Genomic DNA, 22019 nt, shown 5'->3' on the forward strand with positions numbered 1-22019 from the left:
TGGAGTTAATTTCAAAAGACACAATACGGACTTAAGTACAAGAGGATTGACACTCTAACTATCTATGATTTGAACCTCTCCTGTGAGTCCAGTTTTAGATTCAGATGCTTCACTTCAGGTTTACTGTATCCCTTGGACCTTCTTATTGACGATGAAACACAGAAATCGCATTGGAGTTAATTTCAAAAGACACAATGCCGACTTAAGTACAAGAGGACTGACACTCTCACCTTCTATGATTTGATCCTTCCCTGTGAGTCCAGTTTTAGATTCCGATGCTTCACTTCTGGTTCACTGTATACCTTGCACCTTCTTATTGACGATGAAACACAGAAACTGCATCGGAATGTAATACAAAACGCACAATGCCGACATAAGTACAAGAGGACTGACACTCTCACTTTCAATGATGTCAACCTCTCTTTTGAGTCCAGTTTTAGATTCTGATAATTCACTTCAGGTTTACCGTCTACCTTGCACCGTCTTTTTGACGATGTAATACAAATATTGCATCGGAATTAAATTCAAAAGGTACAATTCCGTCTTAAGTACAAGTGGACAGACACTCTGCTTTCTATGATTTGAACCTCTACTGTGAGTCCAGCTTTAGATTCCGATGCTTCACTTCAGGTTTACTGTATACCTTGAACCGTCTTATTGATGATGAAACACAGAAATTGCATCCGAATTTAATACGAAATGCACAATGCCGACTTAAGTAGATGAGGACTGACACTCTAACTTTCTATGATTTGAACCTGTCCTGTGGGTCCAGTTTTAGATTCCGATGCTTCACTTCAGGTTTACTGTATCCCTTGGACCTTATTATTGACGATGAAACACAGAAATTGCATCCGAATGTAATACAAAAGGCACAATGCCGACTTAAGTACAAGAGGACTGACACTCTAACTTTCTATGATTTGAACCTCTCATGTGAGTCCAGTTTTAGATTCCGATGCTTCACTTTAGGTTTACTGTATCCCTTGGACCTTCTTATTGACGATCAAACACAGAAATTGCATCCGAATTTAATACAATAGGCTCAATGCCGACTTAAGTACAAGAGGACGGACACTCTGACTTTCTATGATTTCAACCTCTCCAGTGAGTCCAGTTTTAGATTCCGATGGTTCTCTTCAGGTTTACTGTATACCTTGCACCTTCTTATTGACGATGAAACACATAAACTGCATTCGAATTTGATACAAATGGCACAATGCCGACTTAAGTTCAAGAGGACTGACACTCTCCCTTCTATGATTTGAATCTCTCCTGTGAGTCCAGTTTTAGATTCCGATGCTTCACTTCAGGTTGACTGTATCCCTTGGACCTTCTTATTGACGATGAAACACAGAAATTGCATCCGAATTTAATACAAAAGGCACCATGCCGACTTAAGTAAAAGAGGACTGACACTCTCTCTTTCTATGATTTGAACCTCTCCTGTGAGTCCAGTTTTAGATTCCGATGTTTCTCTTCAGGTTTACTGTATCCCTTGGACCTTCTTATTGACGATGAAATACAGAAATTTCATACAAATTTAATACAAAAGGCACAATGCCGACTTAAGTAAGAGCGGACTGACACTCTCTCTTTCTATGATTTGAACCGCTCCTGTGATTAAAGTTTTAGATTCCGATGCTGCACTTCAGGTTTACTGTATACCTTGCACCTTCTTATTGCCGATGAAACACAGAAATTGCATCGGAATTAAATTCAAAAGGCACAATGCCGACTTAAGTACAAGAGGACTGACACTCTAACTCTCTATGATTTGAACCACTCCTGTGAGTCCAGTTTTTGATTCCGATGCTTCACTTCAGGTTTACTGTATACCTTGCACCTTCTTCTTGACGATGAAACACAGAAATCGCATTGGAATTGAATTCAAAAGATACAATACCGACTTAAGTACAAGAGGATTGACAGTCTAACAATCTACGATTTGAACCTCTCCTGTGAGTCCAGTTTTAGATTCCGATGCTTCACTTCAGGTTTACTGTATCCCTTGGACCTTCTTATTGACGATGAAACACAGAAATAGCATCCGGATGTAATACAAGAGGCATAATGCCGACTTAAGTACAAGAGGACTGACACTCTCACTTCTGTGATTTGAACCTCTCCTGTGAGTCCAGATTTAGATTCCGATGGTTCTCTTCAGGTTTACTGTATACCTTGCACCATCTTATTGACGATGAAACACATAAATTGCATCCGAATTTGATACAAATGGCACAATGCCGACTTAAGTACAAGAGGACTGACACTCTCCCTTTCTATGATTTGAATTTCTCCTGTGAGTCCAGTTTTAGATTCCGATGCTTCACTTCAGGTTGACTGTATCCCTTGGACCTTCTTATTGACGATGAAACACAGAAATTGCATCCGAATTTAATACAAAAGGCACCATGCCGACATAAGTAAAAGAGGACTGACACTCTCTCTTTCTATGATTTGAACCTCTCCTGTGATTCCAGTTTTAGATTCCGATGTTTCACTTGAGGTTTACTGTATCCCTTGGACCTTCTTATTGACGATGAAATACAGAAATTTCATCCGAATTTAATACAAAAGGCACAATGCCGACTTAAGTAAAAGCGGACTGACACTCTCTCTTTCTATGATTTGAACCGCTCCTGTGATTCCAGTTTTAGATTCCGATGCTTCACTTCAGGTTTACTGTATACCTTGCACCTTCTTATTGCCGATGAAACACAGAAATTGCATCGGAATTAAATTCAAAAGGCACAATGCCGACTTAAGTACAAGAGGACTGACACTCTAACTCTCTATGATTTGAACCACTCCTGTGAGTCCAGTTTTAGATTCCGTTGCATCACTTCAGGTTTACTGTATACCTTGCACCTTCTTATTGTCGATGAAACACAGATATTGCATCGGAATTAAATTAAAAAGACACAATGCCGACTTAAGTACAAGAGGACTGACACTCTCCCTTTCTATGATTTGAATCTCTCCTGTGAATCCAGTTTTACATTCCGATGCTTCACTTCAGGTTTACTCTATGCCTTGGACCTTCTTATTGACGATGAAACACAGAAATTGCATCCGAATTTAATACAAAAGGCACAATGCCAGCTTAGGTAAAAGAGGACTGTAACTCTCTCTTTCTGTGATTTGATCCTCTCCTGTGAGTCCAGTTTTAGATTCCGTTGCATCACTTAAGGTTTACTCTATGCCTTGGACCTTCTTATTGACGATGAAAAACAGAAATTGCATCCAAATTTAATACAAAAGGCACAATGATGACTTAAGTAAAAGAGGACTGACACTCTCACTTTCTATGATTTGAACCTCTCCTGTGAGTCCAGTTTCAGATTCCGATGCTTCACTTCAGGTTTACTGTATCCCTTGGACCTTCATATTGACGATGAAACACAGCAATTGCATCGGAATTAAATTCAAAAGGCACAATGCCGTCTTAAGTACAAGAGGACTGACACTCTATCTCTCTATGACGTGAACCTCTCCTGTGAGTCCAGTTTTAGATTCCGATGCTTCACTTCAGGTTTACTGTATACCTTGCACCTTCATTTTGACGATGAAACACAGAAATCGCATCGGAATTAAATTCAAATGACACAATGCCGACTTAAGTACCAAAGGACTGACAGTCAAACTATCTATGATTTGAACCTCTCCTCTGAGTCCAGTTTTACATTCCGATGCTTCTCTTCAGATTTACTGTATCCCTTGGACCTTCTTATTGACGATGAAATACAGAAATTGCATCCGAATTTAATACAAAAGGCACAATGCCGAATTAAGTACAAAACGACTGACATCTCACTTTCTATGATTAGAACTTCTCCTGTGAGTCCAGTTTTAGATTCCGATGCTTCACTTCAGGTTTACTGTTTCCCTTGGACCGTCTTATGGACGATGAAATACAGAAACTGCATCGGAATTTCATACAAAAGGCACATTGCCTACTTAAGCACAAGAGGACTGACGCTCTATCCTTCTATGATTTGAACCTCTCCTGTGAGTCCAGTTTTAGATTCCGAAGCTTCACTTCAGGTTTACTGTATACCTTGCACCTTCTTATTGACGATAAAACACAGAAATTGCATCCGAATCTAATACAAAAGGCACAATGCCGACTTAAGTAAAAGAGGACTGAAAATCTCACTTCCTATGATTTGAACCTCTCCTGTGAGTCCACTTTTAAATTTCGATGCTTCACTTAAGGTTTACGGTATCCCTTGGACCGTCTTATAGACGTTGAAACACAGAGTTTGCATCCTAATATGATACAAAAGGAACAATGCCGAGTTAAGTAAAAGAGGACTGACACTCTCTCTTTCTATGATTTGAAAATCTCCAGTGAGTCCAATCTTAGATTCCGATGCTTCACTTCAGGTTTACTGTATCCCTTGGACCTTCTTATTGACGATGAAACACAGAAATTGCATCGGAATTAAATTCATAAGACACAATGCCGACTTAAGTACAAGAGGACTGACACTCTAACTATCTATGATTTGAACCTCTCCTGTGAGTCCAGCTTTAGATTCCGATACTTCACTTCAGGTTTACTGTATTCCTTGGACCTTCTTATTGACGATGAAACACAGAAATAGCATCCGGATGTAATACAAAAGGCACAATGCCGACTTAAGTACAAGAGGACTGACACTCTCACTTCTGTGATTTGAACCTCTCCTGTGAGTCCAGTTTTAGATTCCGATGGTTCTCTTCAGGTTTACTGTATACCTTGCACCATCTTATTGACATTGAAACACATAAATTGCATCCGAATTTGAAACAAATGGCACAATGCCGACTTAAGTACAAGAGGACTGAAACTCTCCCTTTCTATGATTTGAATTTCTCCTGTGAGTCCAGTTTTAGATTCCGATGCTTCACTTCAGGTTGACTGTATCCCTTGGACCTTCTCATTGACGATGAAACACAGAAATTGCATCCGAATTTAATACAAAAGGCACCATGCCGACATAAGTAAAAGAGGACTGACACTCTCTCTTTCTATGATTTGAACCGCTCCTGTGATTCCAGTTTTAGATTCCGATGCTTCACTTTAGGTTTACTGTATACCTTGCACCTTCTTATTGCCGATGAAACACACAAATTGCATCGGAATTAAATTCAATAGGCACAATGCCGACTTAAGTACAAGAGGACTGACACTCTAACTCTCTATGATTTGAACCATTCCTGTGAGTCCAGTTTTAGATTCCGTTGCATCACTTCACGTTTACTGTATACCTTGCACCTTCTTATTGTCGATGAAACACAGAAATTGCATCGGAATTAAATTCAAAAGACACAATGCCGACTTAAGTACAAGAGGACTGACATTCTCACTTTTTATGATTTGAACCTCTCCTGTGAGTCCAGTTTTAGATTCCGATGCTTCACTTCTGGTGTACTGTATACCTTGCACCTTCTTATTGACGATGAAACACAGAAATTGCATCCGAATGTAATACAAAAGGCACAATCCCGACTTAAGTACAAGAGGACTGACACTCTCCCTTTCTATGATTTGAAGCTCTCCTGTGAATCCAGTTTTACATTCCGATGCTTCACTTCAGGTTTACTGTATGCCTTGGACCTTCTTATTGACGATGAAACACAGAAATTGCATCCGAATTTAATACAAAAGGCACAATGCCAGCTTAGGTAAAAGAGGACTGTAACTCTCTCTTTCTGTGATTTGATCCTCTCCTGTGAGTCCAGTTTTAGATTCCGATGCTTCACTTCAGGTTCAGTGTATACCGTGCACCTTCTTATTGACGATGAAATACAGAAATTGCATCGGAATTTAATTCAAAAGGTACAATGCCGACTTAAGTACAAGAGGACTGACACTCTCACTTTCTATGATTTGAACCTCTCCTGTGAGTCCAGTTTCAGATTCCGATGCTTCACTTCAGGTTTACTGTATCCCTTGGACCTTCATATTGACGATGAAACACAGTAATTGCATCGGAATCAAATTCCAAAGGCACAATGCCGACTTAAGTGCAAGAGGACTGACACTCTAACTCTCTATGACGTGAACCTCTCCTGTGAGTCCAGTTTTAGATTCCGATGCTTCACTTCAGGTTTACTGTATACCTTGCACCTTCATTTTGACGATGAAACACAGAAATTGCATCGGAATTAAATTCAAAAGACACAATGCCGACTTAAGTACCAGAGGACTGACAGTCAAACTATCTATGATTTGAACCTCTCCTCTGAGTCCAGTTTTAGATTCCGATGTTTCTCTTCAGATTTACTGTATCCCTTGGACCTTCTTATTGACGATGAAATACAGAAATTGCATCCGAATTTAATACAAAAGGCACAATGCCGACTTAGGTAAAATAGGAGTGACACTCTCCCTTTCTATGATTTGAACCTCTCCTGTGGGTCCAGTTTTAGATTCCGATGCTTCACTTAAGGTTTACTGTATACCTTGCACCTTCTTATTGACGATGAAACACAGAAATTGCATCGGAATTAAATTCAAAAGGCACAATACCGACTTAAGTACAAGAGGACCGACACTCTAACTCTCTATGATTTGAACCTCTCCTGTAAGTCCAGTTTTTAATTCCGATGCTTCACTTCAGGTTTACTGTATACCTTGCACCTTCTGATTGACGATAAAACACAAAAATTGCATCGGAATTAAATTCAAAAGACGCAATGCCGACTTAAGTATAAGAGGACTGACACTCCAACTATCTATGATTTGAACCTCTCCTGTGAGTCCAGTTTTAGATTCCGATGCTTCACTTCAGGTTTACTGTATACCTTGCACTTTCGTATGGACGATGAATCACAGGATTTGAATCGGAATTAAATTCAAAAGGCACAATGCCGACTTAAGTACGTGAGGACTGACACTCTAACTATCAATGATTTTAACCTCTCTTGTCAGTCCAGTTTTAGATTCCGATGCTTCACTTTAGGTTTACTGTATACCTTGCACCTTCTAATTGACGATGAAACACAGAAATAGCATCCGAATTTAATACAAAAGGCACAATGCCGACTTAAGTACAAGAGGACTGACACTCTCACTTTCTATGATTAGAACTTCTCCTGTGAGTCCAGTTTTAGATTCCGATGGTTCACTTCAGGTTTACCATGCACCTTGCACCATCTTATTGACGATGAAACACAGAAATTGCATCCGAATTAAATACAAAAGGCACAATGCCGACTTAAGTACAAGTGGACTGACACTCTCCCTTTCTATGATTTGAACCTCTCCTGTGAGTCCAGTTTTAGATTCTGATGCTTCACTTCAGGTTTACTGTGTACCTTGCACTTTCTTATCGACGATGAAACACAGAAATTGCATCGGAATTTAATACAAAAGGCACAATGCCGACTTAAGTAAAAGAGGACTGACACTCTAACTTTCTGTGATTTGAACCCCACGTGTGAGTCTAGTATTAGATTCCTATGCTTCACTTCAGGTTTACTGTATCCCTTGGACATTCTTATTGACGATGAAACACAGAGTTTGCATCCGAAATTAATACAAAAGGCACAATGCCGACTTAAGTACTAGAGGACTGACACTCTAACTTTGTATAATTTGAACCTCTCCTGTGAGTCCAGTTTTAGAGTCCGATGCTTCACTTCACGTTTACTGTATCCCTTGGACCTTCTTATTGACGATGAAACACAGAAATTGCATCCGAATTTAATACAAAAGGCACAATGCCGACTTAAGTAAAAGAGGAATGACACTCTCACTTTCTGTGATTTGAACCCCTCCTGCGAGTCCGGTTTTAGATTCCGATGCTTCACTTCAGGTTTACTGTATACCTTGCACCTTCTTATTGACGATGAAACACAGAAATTGCATCGGAATTAAATTCAAAAGGCACAATGCCGTCTTAAGAACAAGAGGACTTACACTCTAACTTTCTAAGATTTCAACCTCTCCTGTGAGTCCAGTTTTAGATCAGATGGTTCACTTCAGGTTTAATGTATACCGTGCACAATCTTATTGACCATGAAACACAGAAATCGCATCCGAATGTGATACAAATGGCACAATACCGACATAAGTACAAGAGGACTGACACTCTCCCTTTCTATGATTTGAACCTCTCCTGTGAGTCCAGTTTTACATTCCCATGCTTCACTTTAGGTTTACTGTATCCCTTGGACCATCTTATTGACGATGAAACACAGAAATTGCATCCGAATTTAATACAAAAGCCACAATGCCCACTTAAGTACAAGAGGACTGACACTTTCCCTTTCTATAATTTGAACATCTGCTGTGAGTCCAGTTTTACATTCCGATGCTTCACTTCAGGTTTACTGTATACCTTGAACCTTCTTATTGACGATGAAACACAGAAATTGCATCCGAATTTAATACAAAATGCACAGTGCCGACTTAAGTAGAAGTGGACTGACACTCTAACTTTCTATGATTTGAACCTTTCCTGTGGGTCCAGTTTTAGATTCCGATGCTTCACTTCAGGTTTACTGTATCCCTTGCACCTTCTTATTGGCGATGAAATACAGAAATTGCATCCGAATTTAACACAAAAGGCACAATGACGACTTAAGTACAAGAGGACTGACACTCTCTCTTTCTATGATTTGAACCTCTCCTGTGAGTCCAGTTTTAGATTCCGATGCTTCACTACAGGTTTACTGTATCCCTTGGAACTTCTTATTGACGATGAAAACATAAATTGCATCCGAATTTAATACAAAAGGCACAATGCCGACTTAAATAAAAGAGGACTGACTCTCTCACTTTCTATGATTTATACCTTTAGTGTGATTCCAGTTTTCGGTTCCGATGCTACACTTCAGGTTTACTGTATCCCTTGGACATTCTTATTCACGATGAAACACAGAAATTGCATCCGAATTTAATACAAATAGGACAATGCCGACTTAAGTACAAGAGGACTGACACTCTAACGTTCTATGATTTGAACCTCTCCTGTGAGTCCAGTTTTAGAGTCCGATGCTTCACTTCAGGTTTACTGTATCCCTTGGACCTTCTTATTGACGATGAAACACAGAAATTGTATCCGAATTTAATACAAAAGGCACAATGCCGACTTAAATAAAAGAGGAATGACACTCTCACTTTCTGTGATTTCAACCTCTCCTGCGAGTCCGGTTTTAGATTCCGATGCTTCACTTCAGGTTTACTGTATACCTTGCACCCTCTTATTGACGTAGAAACACAGAAATTGCATCGGAATTAAATTCAAAAGGCACAATGCCGACTTAAGTACAAGAGGACTGACACTCTAACTTTCTAAGTTTTCAACCTCTCCTGTGAGTCCAGTTTTAGACTCCGATGGTTCACTTCAGGTTTACTGTATACCTTTCTCCATCTTATTGACGATGAAACACAGAAATTGCAACCGAATGTGATACAAATGGCACAATGCCAACTTAAGTACAAGAGGACTGACACTCTCACTTTCTATGATTTGAACCTCTGCTGTGAGTCCAGTTTTAGATTTTTGATGCTACACTTCAGGTTTACTGTATCTTTTGGACCTTCTTATTGACGTTGAAATACAGAAATTGCATCCTATATTAATACAAAAGGCACAATGCCGACTTCAGTACATGAGGACTGACACTCTCTCTTTCTATGATTTGTACCTCTCGTGTGAGTCCAGTTTGAGATTCCGATGCTTCACTTCAGGTTCACTGTATACCTTGGCCTTTCTTATTGACGATGAAACTCAGAAATTGCATCCGAAATTAATACAAAAAGCACAATGCCGTCTTAAGTACATGAGGACTGACACTCTCACTTTCTATGATTTGAACCTCTCCTGTGAGTCCAGTTTAAGATTCCGACGCTTCACTTAAGGTTTACTGTATCCCTTGGACCTTCTTATTGACGATGAAACAGAGAAATTGCATCCGCAGTTAATACAAAAGGCACAATGCCGACTTAAGCAAAAGAGGACTGACACTCTCATATTCTATGATTTGAACCTCTCCTGTGAGTCCAGATTTAGATTCCGATGCTTCACTTCAGGTTTACAGTATACCTTGAACCTTCTTATTGACGATGAAACACAGAAATTGCATCCGAATTTAATACAAAAGGCACAATGCCGACTTAAGAACAAGAGGACTGACACTCTCCCGTTCTATGAATTGAAACTCAGCTGTGAGTCCAGTTTTACATTCCGATGCTTCACTTCAGGTTTACTGTATCCCTTGGACCTTCTTATTGACGATGAAACACAGAAATTGCAACCGAATTTAATACAAAAGGCACAATGCCAATTAAGTAAAAGAGGACTGTCACTTTCTCTTTCTATGATTTGATCCTCTCCTGTGAGTCCAGTTTTAGATCCCGATGCTTCACTTCAGGTTCACAGTATACCTTGCACCTTCTTATTGACGATGAAACACAGAAATTGCATCGGAATTTAATACAAAACGCACAGTGCCGAGTTGAGTACAAGAGGACTGATACTCTTACTTTCTATGATTTGAACCTCTCCTGTGAGCCCAGTTTTAGATTCCGATGTTTCACTTCAGGTTAACTGTATACCTTGCACTGTCTTTTTGACGATGTAATAGAAAAATTGCATCGGAATTAAATTCAAATGGCACAATGCCGACTAAAGTACAAGAGGACTGACACTCTAACTCTCTATGATTTGAACCTCTCCTGTGAGTCCAGTTTTGGATTCTGATGCTTCACTGCAGGTTTACTGTATACCTTGCACCTTCTTATTGACGATGAAATACAGAAATTGCATCCGAATTTAATACAAAAGGCACAATGCCGACTTAAGTAAAAGAGGACTGACACTCTCACTTCCTATGATTTTAACCTCTCCTGTGAGTCCAGTTTCAGATTCAGATGCTTCTCTTCAGGTTTACTGTATCCCTTGGACTTTCTTATTGACGATGAAATACTGAAATTTCATCCGAATTTAATACAAATGTCACAATGCCGACTTAAGTAAAAGCGGACTGACACTCTCTCTTTCTATGATTTGAACTGCTCCTGAGATTCCAGTTTTAGATTCCGATGCTTCACTTCAGGTTTACTGTATACCTTGCACCTTATTATTGCCGATGAAACACAGAAATTGCATCGGAATTAAATTCAAAAGACACAGTGCCGACTTATGTACAAGAGGACTGACACTCTAACTCTCTATGATTTGAACCACTCCTGTGAGACCAGTTTTAGATTCCGATGCATCACTTCAGGTTTACTGTATACCTTGCACCTTCTTATTGACGATGAATCACAGAAATTGCATCGGAATTAAATTCAAAAGACACAATGCCGACTTAAGTACAAGAGGACTGACACTCTAACTTTCTATGATTTGACCCTCTCCTGTGAGTCCAGTTTTAGATTCCGATGCTTCACTTCAGGTTTACTGTATCCCTTGGACCTTCTTATTGACGATGAAACATAGAAATTGCATCCGAATTTAATACAAAAGGCTCAATGCCAACTTAAGTACAAGAGGACTGACACTCACACTTTCTATGATTTGAACCTCTCCTGTCAGTCCAGTTTTAGATTCCGATGCTTCACTTCAGGTGTACTGTATACCTTGCAACGTCTTATTGACGATGATACACAGAAATTGCATCCGAATTTAATACAAAAGACACAATGCCGGCTTAAGTAAAAGAGGATTGTAACTCTCTTTTTCTATGATTTGATCCTCTCCTGTGAGTCCTGTTTTATATTCCGATGCTTCACTTCAGGTTCACTGTATACCTTGCACCTTCATATTGACGATGAAACACAGAAATTGCATCGGAATTTAATACAAAAGGCACAATGCCGACTTAAGTACAAGAGGACTGACAATCTCACTTTCTATGATTTGTACCTCTCCTGTGAGTCCAGTTTTAGATTCCGATGCATCACTTCAGGTTTACTGTATACCATGCACCGTCTTTTTGACGATGAAATACAATAATTGCATCGGAATTAAATTCAAAAGGCACTATGCCGACTTAAGTACAGGAGGACTGACACTCTAACGTTATATATTTGAACCTCTCCTGAGAGGCCAGATTTAGATTCCGATGCTTCACTTCATGTTTACTGTATACCTTGCACCTTCTTATTGACGATGAAACACAGAAATTGCATGGGAATTAAATTCAATTGGCACAATGCCGAGTTAAGTACAAGAGGACTGACACTCTAATTCTCTATGATTTGAACCTCTCCTGTGAGTCCAGTTTTAGATTCCGATGCTTCACTTCAGGTTTACTGTATACCTTGCACCTTCTTTTTAACGATGAAACACAGAAATTGCATCGGAATTAAATTCAAAAGACACAATGCCGACTTAAGTACAAGTGGACTGACACTCTCACATTCTATGATTTGAACCTCTCCTATGAGTCCGGTTCTAGATTCCGATGCGTCATTTAAGGTTTACGGTATACCTTGCACCTTCTTATTGACGATGAAACACAGAAATTGCATCGGAATTTAATACAAAAGGCACAATGCCGACTTAAGTACAAGAGGACTAACACTCTTACTAACTATGATTTGAACCTCTCCTATGAGTCCAGTTTTGGATTACGAAACTTCACTTCAGGTTTACTGTATCCCTTGGACCTTCTTATTGGCGATAAAATACAGAAATCTTATCCGAATCTAATACAAAAGGTACAATTCCGACTTAAGTAATAGCGGACTGACACTCTCTCTTTCTATGATTAAAACCTCTCCTGGGAGTCCAGTTTTAGATTCCGATGCTTCACTTCAGGTTTACTGTATACCTGGCTCCTTCTTATTGACGATGAAACACAGAAATTGCGTCGGCATTAAATTCAAAAGGCAGAATGCCGACTTTATTACGAGAGGACTGATACTCTAACCCTCTATGATTTGAACCTTTCCTGTGAGTCCAGTTTTAGATTCTGATGCTTCACTTCAGGTTCACTGGATAACTTGCACCTTCTTCTTGTCGATGAAACACAGAAATTGCATCTGAATTACATTCAAAAGACACAATGCCGACTTAAGTACAAGAGGATTGACACTCTAACTATCTATGATTTGAACCTCTCCTGTGAGTCCAGTTTTAGATTCCGATGCTTCACTTCAGGTTTACTGTATCCCTTGGACCTTCTTATTGACGATGAAAACATAAATTGCATCCGAATTTAATACAAAAGGCACAATGCCGACTTAAATAAAAGAGGACTGACTCTCTCCCTTTCTATGATTTAAACCCTTAGTGTGATTCCAGTTTTCGATTCCGATGCTACTCTTCAGGTTTACTGTATCCCTTGGACCTTCTTATTGACGATGAAACACAGAGTTTGCATCCGAATTTAATACAAAAGGGACAATGCCGACTTAAGTACAAGAGGACTGACACTCTAACTTTCTAAGATTTCAACCTCTCCTGTGAGTCCAGTTTTAGATTCCGATGTTTCACTTCAGGTTTACTGTATACCTTTCTCCATCTTATTGACGATGAAACACAGAAATTGCATCTGAATGTGATACAAATGGCTCAATGCCAACTTAAGTACAAGAGGACTGACACTCTCCTTTTCTATGAATTGTACCTCTCCTGTGAGTCCAGTTTTCGATTCCGATGTTTCACTTCAGGTTTACTGTATCCCATGGACCTTCTAATTGACGATGAAACACAGAAATTGCATCCGAATTTAATAGTTAACTCACCATGCCGACTTAAGTAAAGAGGACTGACACTCTCTCTTTCTATGATTTGAACCCCTCCTGTGAGTCCAGTTTTAGATTCCGATGCTTCACTTCAGGTTTACTGTATACCTTGCACCTTCTTATTGACGATGATACACAGAAATTGCATCGGAATTTAATACAAAAGGCACAATGCCGACTTAAGTACAAGAGGACTGACACTCTCACTTTCTATGATTTGAACCTCTCCTGTGAGTCCAGTTTTAGATTCCGATGCTACACTTCAGGTTTACTGTATCCCTTGGACCTTCTTATTGACGATGAAATACAGAAATTGCATCCGATATTAATACAAAAGGCACAATGCCGACTTCAGTACAAGAGGACTGACACTCTCTCTTTCTATGATTTGAACCTCTCGTGTGAGTCCAGTTTGAGATTCCGATGCATCACTTCAGGTTTACTGTATACCTTGGCCTTTCTTATTGACGATGAAACACAGAAATTGTATCCGAAATTAATACAAAAGGCACAATGCCGTCTTAAGTACATGAGGACTGACACTCTCACTTTCTATGATTTGAACCTCTCCTGTGAGTCCAGTTTAAGATTCCGACGCTTCACTTAAGGTTTACTGTATCCCTTGGACCTTCTTATTGACGATGAAACACAGAAATTGCATCCGCAATTAATACAAAAGGCACAATGCCGACTTAAGCAAAAGAGGACTGACACTCACACATTCTATGATTTGAACCTCTTCTGTGAGTCCAGATTTAGATTCCGATGCTTCACTTCAGGTTTACTGTATACCTTGAACCATCTTATTGACGATGAAACACAGAAATTGCATCCGAATTTAATACAAAAGGCACAATGCCGACTTAAGGACAAGAGGACTGAAACTCTCCCTTTCTATGAAATGAAACTCAGCTGTGAGTCCAGTTTTACATTCCGATGCTTCACTTCACATTTACTGTATCCCTTGGACCTTCTTATTGACGATGAAACACAGAAATTGCAACCGAATTTAATACAAAAGGCACAATGCCAATTAAGTAAAAGAGGACTGTCACTTTCTCTTTCTATGATTTGATCCTCTCCTGTGAGTCCAGTTTTAGATCCCGATGCTTCACTTCAAGTTCACAGTATACCTTGCACCTTCTTATTGACGATGAAACACAGATATTGCATCGGAATTAAATACAAAACGCACAATGCCGACTTGAGTACAGGAGGACTGACACTCTTACTTTCTATGATTTGAACCTCTCCTGTGAGTCCAGTTTTAGATTCCGATGCTTCACTTCAGGTTAACTGTATACCTTGCACTGTCTTTTTGACGATGTAATACAAAAATTGCATCGGAATTAAATTCAAATGGCACAATGCCGACTTAAGTACGAGAGGACAGACACTTTAACTTTCTATGATTTACACCTCTCCAGTGAGTCCAGCTTTAGATTCCGATGCTTCACTTCAGGTTTACTGTATACCTTGCACCTTCTTATTGACGACGAAATACAGAAATTGCATCCGAATTTAATACAAAAGGCACAATGCCGACTTAAGTAAAAGAGGACTGACACTCTAACTTTCTATGATTTTAACCTCTCCTGTGAGTCCAGTTTCAGATTCAGATGCTTCTCTTCAGGTTTACTGTATCCCTTGGACCTTCTTATTGACGATGAAATACAGAAATTTCATCCGAATTTAATACAAAAGTCACAATGCCGACTTAAGTAAATCCGGACTGACACTCTCTCTTTCTATGATTTGAACCGCTCCTGTGATTCCAGTTTTAGATTCCGATGCTTCACTTCAGGTTTACTCTATCCCTTGGACCTTCTTATTGACGATGAAACATAGAAATTGCATCCGAATTTAATACAAAAGGCTCAATGCCAACTTAAGTACAAGTGGACTGACACTCTCACTTTCTATGATTTGAACCTCTCCTGTCAGTCCAGTTTTAGATTCCGATGCTTCACTTCAGGTGTACTGTATACCTTGCACCTTCTTATTGACGATGAATCACAGAAATTGCATCGGAATTAAATTCAAAAGGCACAATGCCGACTTAAGTAAAAGAGGACTGTCACTTTCTCTTTCTATGATTTGATCATCTCCTGTGAGTCCAGTTTTACATTCCGATGCTTCACTCTAGGTTCACAGTATACCTTGCACCTTCTTATTCACGATGAAACACAGAAATTGCATCGGAATTTAATACAAAATGCACAATGCCGACTTAATTACAAGAAGACTAACACTCTCACTTTCTATGATTTGAACCTCTCCTGTGAGTCCAGTTTTAGATTCCGATACTTCACTTCAGGTTTACTGTATACCTTGCACCGTCTTTTTGACGATGAAATATATAAATTGCATCTGAATTTAATACAAAAGGCACAATGCCGACTTAAGTAAAAGAGGACTGACACTCTCACTTTCTATGATTTGAACCTCTCCTGTGCGTCCAGTTTCAGATTCAGATGCTTTACTTCAGGTTTACTGTATCCCTTGGACCTTCTTATTGACGATGAAATACAGAAATTGCATCGGAATTAAATTCAAAAGGCACAATGCCGACTTAAGTACAAGAGGACTGACACTTTCACATTCTATGATTTGAACCTCTCCTGTGAGTCCAGTTTTAGATTCCGATGCTTCAATTCAGGTGTACTGCATACCTTGCACCTTCTTATTGACGATGATACACAGAAATTGTATCCGAATTTAAAACAAAAGGCACAATCACGACTTAAGTACAAGAGGACTGACACTCTCCCTGTCTATGATTTTAACCTCTCCTGTGAGTCCAGTTTTACATTCCGATGCTTCACTTCAGGTTTACTGTATCCCTTGGACCTTCTTATTGACGACGAAACTCAGAAATTGCATCCGAATTTAATGCAAAAAGCACAATGCCGGCTTAAGTAAAAGAGGACTGTAACTCTCTCTTTCTATGATTTGATCCTCTCCTGTGAGTCCAGTTTTAGATTCAGATGCTTCACTTCAGGTTCACTGCATACCTTGCACCTTCTTATTGACGATGAAACACAGAAATTGCATCGGAATTTAATGCAAAATGCACAATGCCGACTTAAGTACAAGAGGACTGACAATCTCACTTTCTATGATTTGAACCTCTCCTGTGAGTCCAGTTTTAGATTCCGATGCTTCACATCAGGTTTAGTGTATACCTTGCACATTGTTTTTGACGATGAAATATAAAAATTGCATCGGAATTAAATTCAAAAGGCACAATGCTGACTTAAGTAAAAGCGGACTGACACTCCCTCTTTCTATGATTTGAACCGCTCCTGTGATTCCAGTTTTAGATTCCGATGCTTCACTCTAGGTTCACAGTATACCTTGCACCTTCTTATTCACGATGAAACACAGAAATTGCATCGGAATTTAATACAAAAGCCACAATGTCGACTTAAGTACAAGAGGACTAACACTGTCACTTTCTATGATTTGAGCCTTTCCAGTGAGTCCAGTTTTAGATTCCGATGCTTCAATTCAGGTGTACTGCATACCTTGCACCTTCTTATTGACGATGATACACAGAAATTGTATCCGATTTAATACAAAAGGCACAATCCCGACTTAAGTACAAGAGGACTGACACTCTCCCTGTCTATGATTTGAACCTCTCCTGTGAGCCCAGTTTTACATTCCGATGCTTCACCTTCTTATTGACGATGAAACACAGAAATTGCATCCGAATTTAATACAAAAAGCACAATGCCGGCTGAAGTAAAAGAGGACTGTAACTCTCTCTTTCTGTGATTTGATCCTCTCCTGTGAGTCCAGTTTTAGATTCCGATGCTTCACTTCAGGTTCACTGTATACCTTGCACCATCTTATTGACGATGAAACACAGAAATTGCATCGGAATTTAATACAAAATGCACCATGCCGACTTAAGTACAAGAGGACTGACACTCTAACAATCTATGATTTGAACCTCTCCTGTGAGTCCAGTTTTCGATTCCGATGCTTCACTTCAGGTTTACTGTATACCTTGCACCGTCTTTTTGACGATGAAATATAAAAATTGCATCGGAATTAAATTCAAAAGGCACAATGCTGACTTAAGTACAAGGGGCTGACACTCTAACTCTCTATGATTTGAACCTCTCCTGTGAGTCCAGTTTTAGATTCCGATGCTTCACTTCAGGTTTACTGTATACCTTGCACATTCTTTTTCACGATGAAACACAGAAATTGTATCGGAATTAAATTCAAAAGACACAATGCCGACTTAAGTAAAAGAGGACTGACACTCTAACTATCTATGATTTGAACCTCTCCTGTGAGTCCAGTTTTCGATTCCGATGTTTCTCTCCAGGTTTACTGTATCCCTTGGACCTTCTTATTGACGATGAAATACAGAAATAGCATCCGAATTTAATACTAAAGGCACAATGCCGACTTAAGTAAAAGAGGAGTGACACTCTCTCTTTCTATGATTTGAACCTCTCCTGTGAGTCCAGTTTTAGATTCCGATGCTTCACTTCAGGTATACTGTATACCTTGCACCTTCTTATTGACGATGAAACACAGAAATTGCATCGGAATTAAATTCAAAAGGCACAATACCGACTTAAGTACAAGAGGACTGACACTCGAAATCTCTATGATTTGGACCTCACCTGTAAGTCCAGTTTTTAATTCCGATGCTTCACTTCAGGTTTACTGTATACCTGGCACCTTCTTATTGACGAAAAAACACAGAATTTGCATCAGATTTAAATTCAAAGGACGCAATGCCTGCTTATGTATAAGAGGACTGACACTCTAACTAACTATGATTTGAACCCCGTCCTGTGAGACCAGTTTTAGATTCCGATGCTTCACTTCGGGTTTACTGTATACCTTCCACCTTCTTATTGACGATGAAACACAGACATTGCTTCCGAATTTAATACAAAAGGCACTATGCGGACTTAATTACAAGAGGACTGACACTCTCCCTTTCTATGATTTGAACCTCTGCTGCGAGTCCAGTTTTACATTCCGATGCTTCACTTCATGTTTACTGTATACCTTGTACCGTCTTTTTGACGATGAAATACAGAAATTGCATCGGAATTAAATTCAAAAGGCACAATGCCGACTTAAGTACAAGAGGACTGACACTCTAACTATCTATGAGTTGAACCTCTCCTGTGAGTCCAGTTTTCGATTCCGATGCTTCTCCTCAGGTTTACTGTATCCCTTGGACCTTCTTATTGACGATGAATTTCAGAAATAGCATCCGAATTTAATACAAAAGGCCCAATGCCGCCTTAAGTAAAAGATTAGTGACGCTCTCTCTTTCTATGATTTGAACCTCTCCTGTGAGTCCAGTTTTAGATTCCGATGCTTCAATTCAGGTTTACAGTATACCTTGCACCTTCTTCTTGACGATGAAACACAGAAATTGCATTGGAATTAAATTCAAAAGACACAATGCCGACTTAAGTACAAGAGGATTGACACTCTCCCTTTCTATGATTTGAACCTCTGCTGTGAGTCCAGTTTTACATTCCGATGCTTCACTTCAGGTTTACTGTATCCCTTGGACCTTCTTATTGACGATGAAACACAGAAATTGCAACCGAATTTAATACAAAAGGCACAATGCCGACTTAGGTAAAGGAGGACTGTCACTTTCTCTTTCTATGTTTTGATCCTCTCCTGTGAGTCCAGTTTTAGATTCCGATGCTTCACTTCAGGTTCACAGTATACCTTGCACCTTCTTATTGACGAAAAAACACAGAAATTGCATCGGAATTTAATACCAAACGCACAATGCCGACATAAGTACAAGCGGACTGACACTCTCACTTTCTATGATTTGAACCTCTCCTGTGAGTCCAGTTTTAGATTCCGATGCTTCACTTCAGGTTTACTGTATACCTTGCACCGTCTTTTTGACGATGTAATACAAAAATAGCATCGGAATTAAATTCAAATGTCACAATGCCGACTTAAGTACAAGAGGACAGACACTCTAACTTTCGATGATTTGAACCTCTCCTGTGAGTCCAGCTTTAGATTCCGATGCTTCACTTCAGGTTTACTGTATTCCTTGCACATTCGTATTGACGATGAAACACAGAAATTGCATCGGAGTTTAATACCAAAGGCACAATGCCGACTTAAGTACAAGAGGACTGACACTCTAACTCTCTATGATTTCAACCTCTCCTGTGAGTCCAGTTTTGAAATCTGATGCTTCACTTCAGGTTTACTGTATACCTTGCACCCTCTTATTGACGATGAAACACAGAAATAGCACCGAAATTAAATTCAAAAGACAAAATGCCGACATAAGTACAAGAGGACTGACACTCTAACTATCTATGATTTGAACCTCTCCTGTGAGTCCAGTTTTAGATTCCGATGCTTCACTTCAGGTTTACTGTATCCCTTGGACCTTTCTATTGACGATGAAATACAGAAATTGCATCCGAATTAAATACAAAAGGCACAATGCCGCCTTAAGTAAAAGCGGACTGACACTCTCGCTTTCTATGATTTGAACCGCTCCTCTTAGGCCAGTTCTGGATTCCGATGCTTCACTTCATGTTTACTGTATACCTTCCACCTTCTTATTGACGATGAAACACAGAAATTGCATCGGAATTTAATTCAAAAGGCACAATTCTGACTTAAGTACAAGAGGACTGACACTCTAACACTCTATGATTTGAACCTCTCCTGTGAGTCCAGTTTTAGATTCCGATGCTTCACTTCAGGTCTACTGTATACCTTTCACATTCTTTTTGACGATGAAACACGGAGATTGCATCGGAATTAAATTCAAAAGACACAATGCCGACTTAAGTACAAGAGGACTGACACTCTAACTATCGATGATTTGAACCTCTCCTGTGAGTCCAGTTTTCGATTCCGATGCTTCTCTTCAGGTTTACTGTATCCCTTGGACCTTCTTATTGACGATAAAATACAGAAATAGCATCCGAATTTAATACAAATGGCACAATGCAGACTTAAGTAAAAGAGGAGTGACACTCTCTCTTTCTATGATTTGAACCTCTCCTGTGAGTCCAGTATTAGATTCCGATGCTTCACTTCAGGTTTACTGTATACCTTGCACCTTCTTATTGACGATGAAACACAGAAATTGCATCGGAATCAAATTCAAAAGGCACAATACCGACTTAAGTACAAGAATACTGACACTCTAACTCTGTATGATTTGAACCTCTCCTTTAAGTCCAGTTTTTAATTCCGATGTTTCACTTCAGGTTTACTGTATACCTGGCACCTTCTTATTGACGATGAAACACAGAAATTGCATCAGAATTAAATTCAAAAGGCACAATGCCGACTTAATTACAAGAGGACTGACACTCTCCCTTTCTATGATTTGTACCTCTCCTGTGAGTCCAGTTTTAGATTCCGATGCTTCACTTCAGGTTTACTGTATCCCTTGGACCTTCTTATTGACGATGAAACATAGAAATTCCATCCGAATATAATACAAAAGGCACAATGCGGACTTAAGTAAAAGAGGACTGATACTCTCACTTTCTGCGATTTGAACTTCTCCTGTGAGTCCAGTTTTAGATTCCGATGCTTCACTTCAGGTTTACTGTATACCTTGCACCTTCTTATTGACGATGAGACACAGAAATTGCATCCGAATTTAGTATAAAAGGCAAATTGACGACTTAAGTACAAGAGGACTGACACTCTCACTTTCTATCATTTGAACCTCTCCTGTGAGTCCAGTTTTAGATCCCGATGCTTCACTTCAGGTTTACTGTATCCCTCGCACCATCTTATTGACGAAGAAATACAGAAATTGCATCCGAATTTAATACAAAAGGCACAATGCCGACTTCAGTAAAAGAGGACTGACACTCTCTCTTTCTATGATTTGAACCTCTCCTTTGAGTCCAGCTTTAGATTCCGATGCTTCACTTCAGGTTTACTGTAGACCTTGCCCCTTCTTGATGACGATGAAACACAGAAATTGCATCGGAATTAAATTCAAAAGGCACAATGCCGACTTAAGTACAAGAGGACTGACACTCTAACTCTCTTTGATTTGAACCTCTCCTGTGACTCCAGTTTTGGATTCTGATGCTTCACTTCTGGTTTACTGTATACCTTGCACCTTCCTCTTGCCGATGAAGCACAGAAATTGCATCGGAATTAAATTCAAAAGACACAATGCCGACATAAGTACAAGAGGACTGACACTCTAACTATCTATGATTTGAACCTCTCCTGTGAGTCCAGTTTTAGATTCCGATGCTTCACTTCAGGTTTACTGTATCCCTTGGACCTTCTTATTGACGATGAAATACAGAAATTG

Source organism: Schistocerca serialis, chromosome 1 (genome assembly GCF_023864345.2).
Source record: "Schistocerca serialis cubense isolate TAMUIC-IGC-003099 chromosome 1, iqSchSeri2.2, whole genome shotgun sequence".
NCBI lineage: Eukaryota > Metazoa > Arthropoda > Insecta > Orthoptera > Acrididae > Schistocerca > Schistocerca serialis.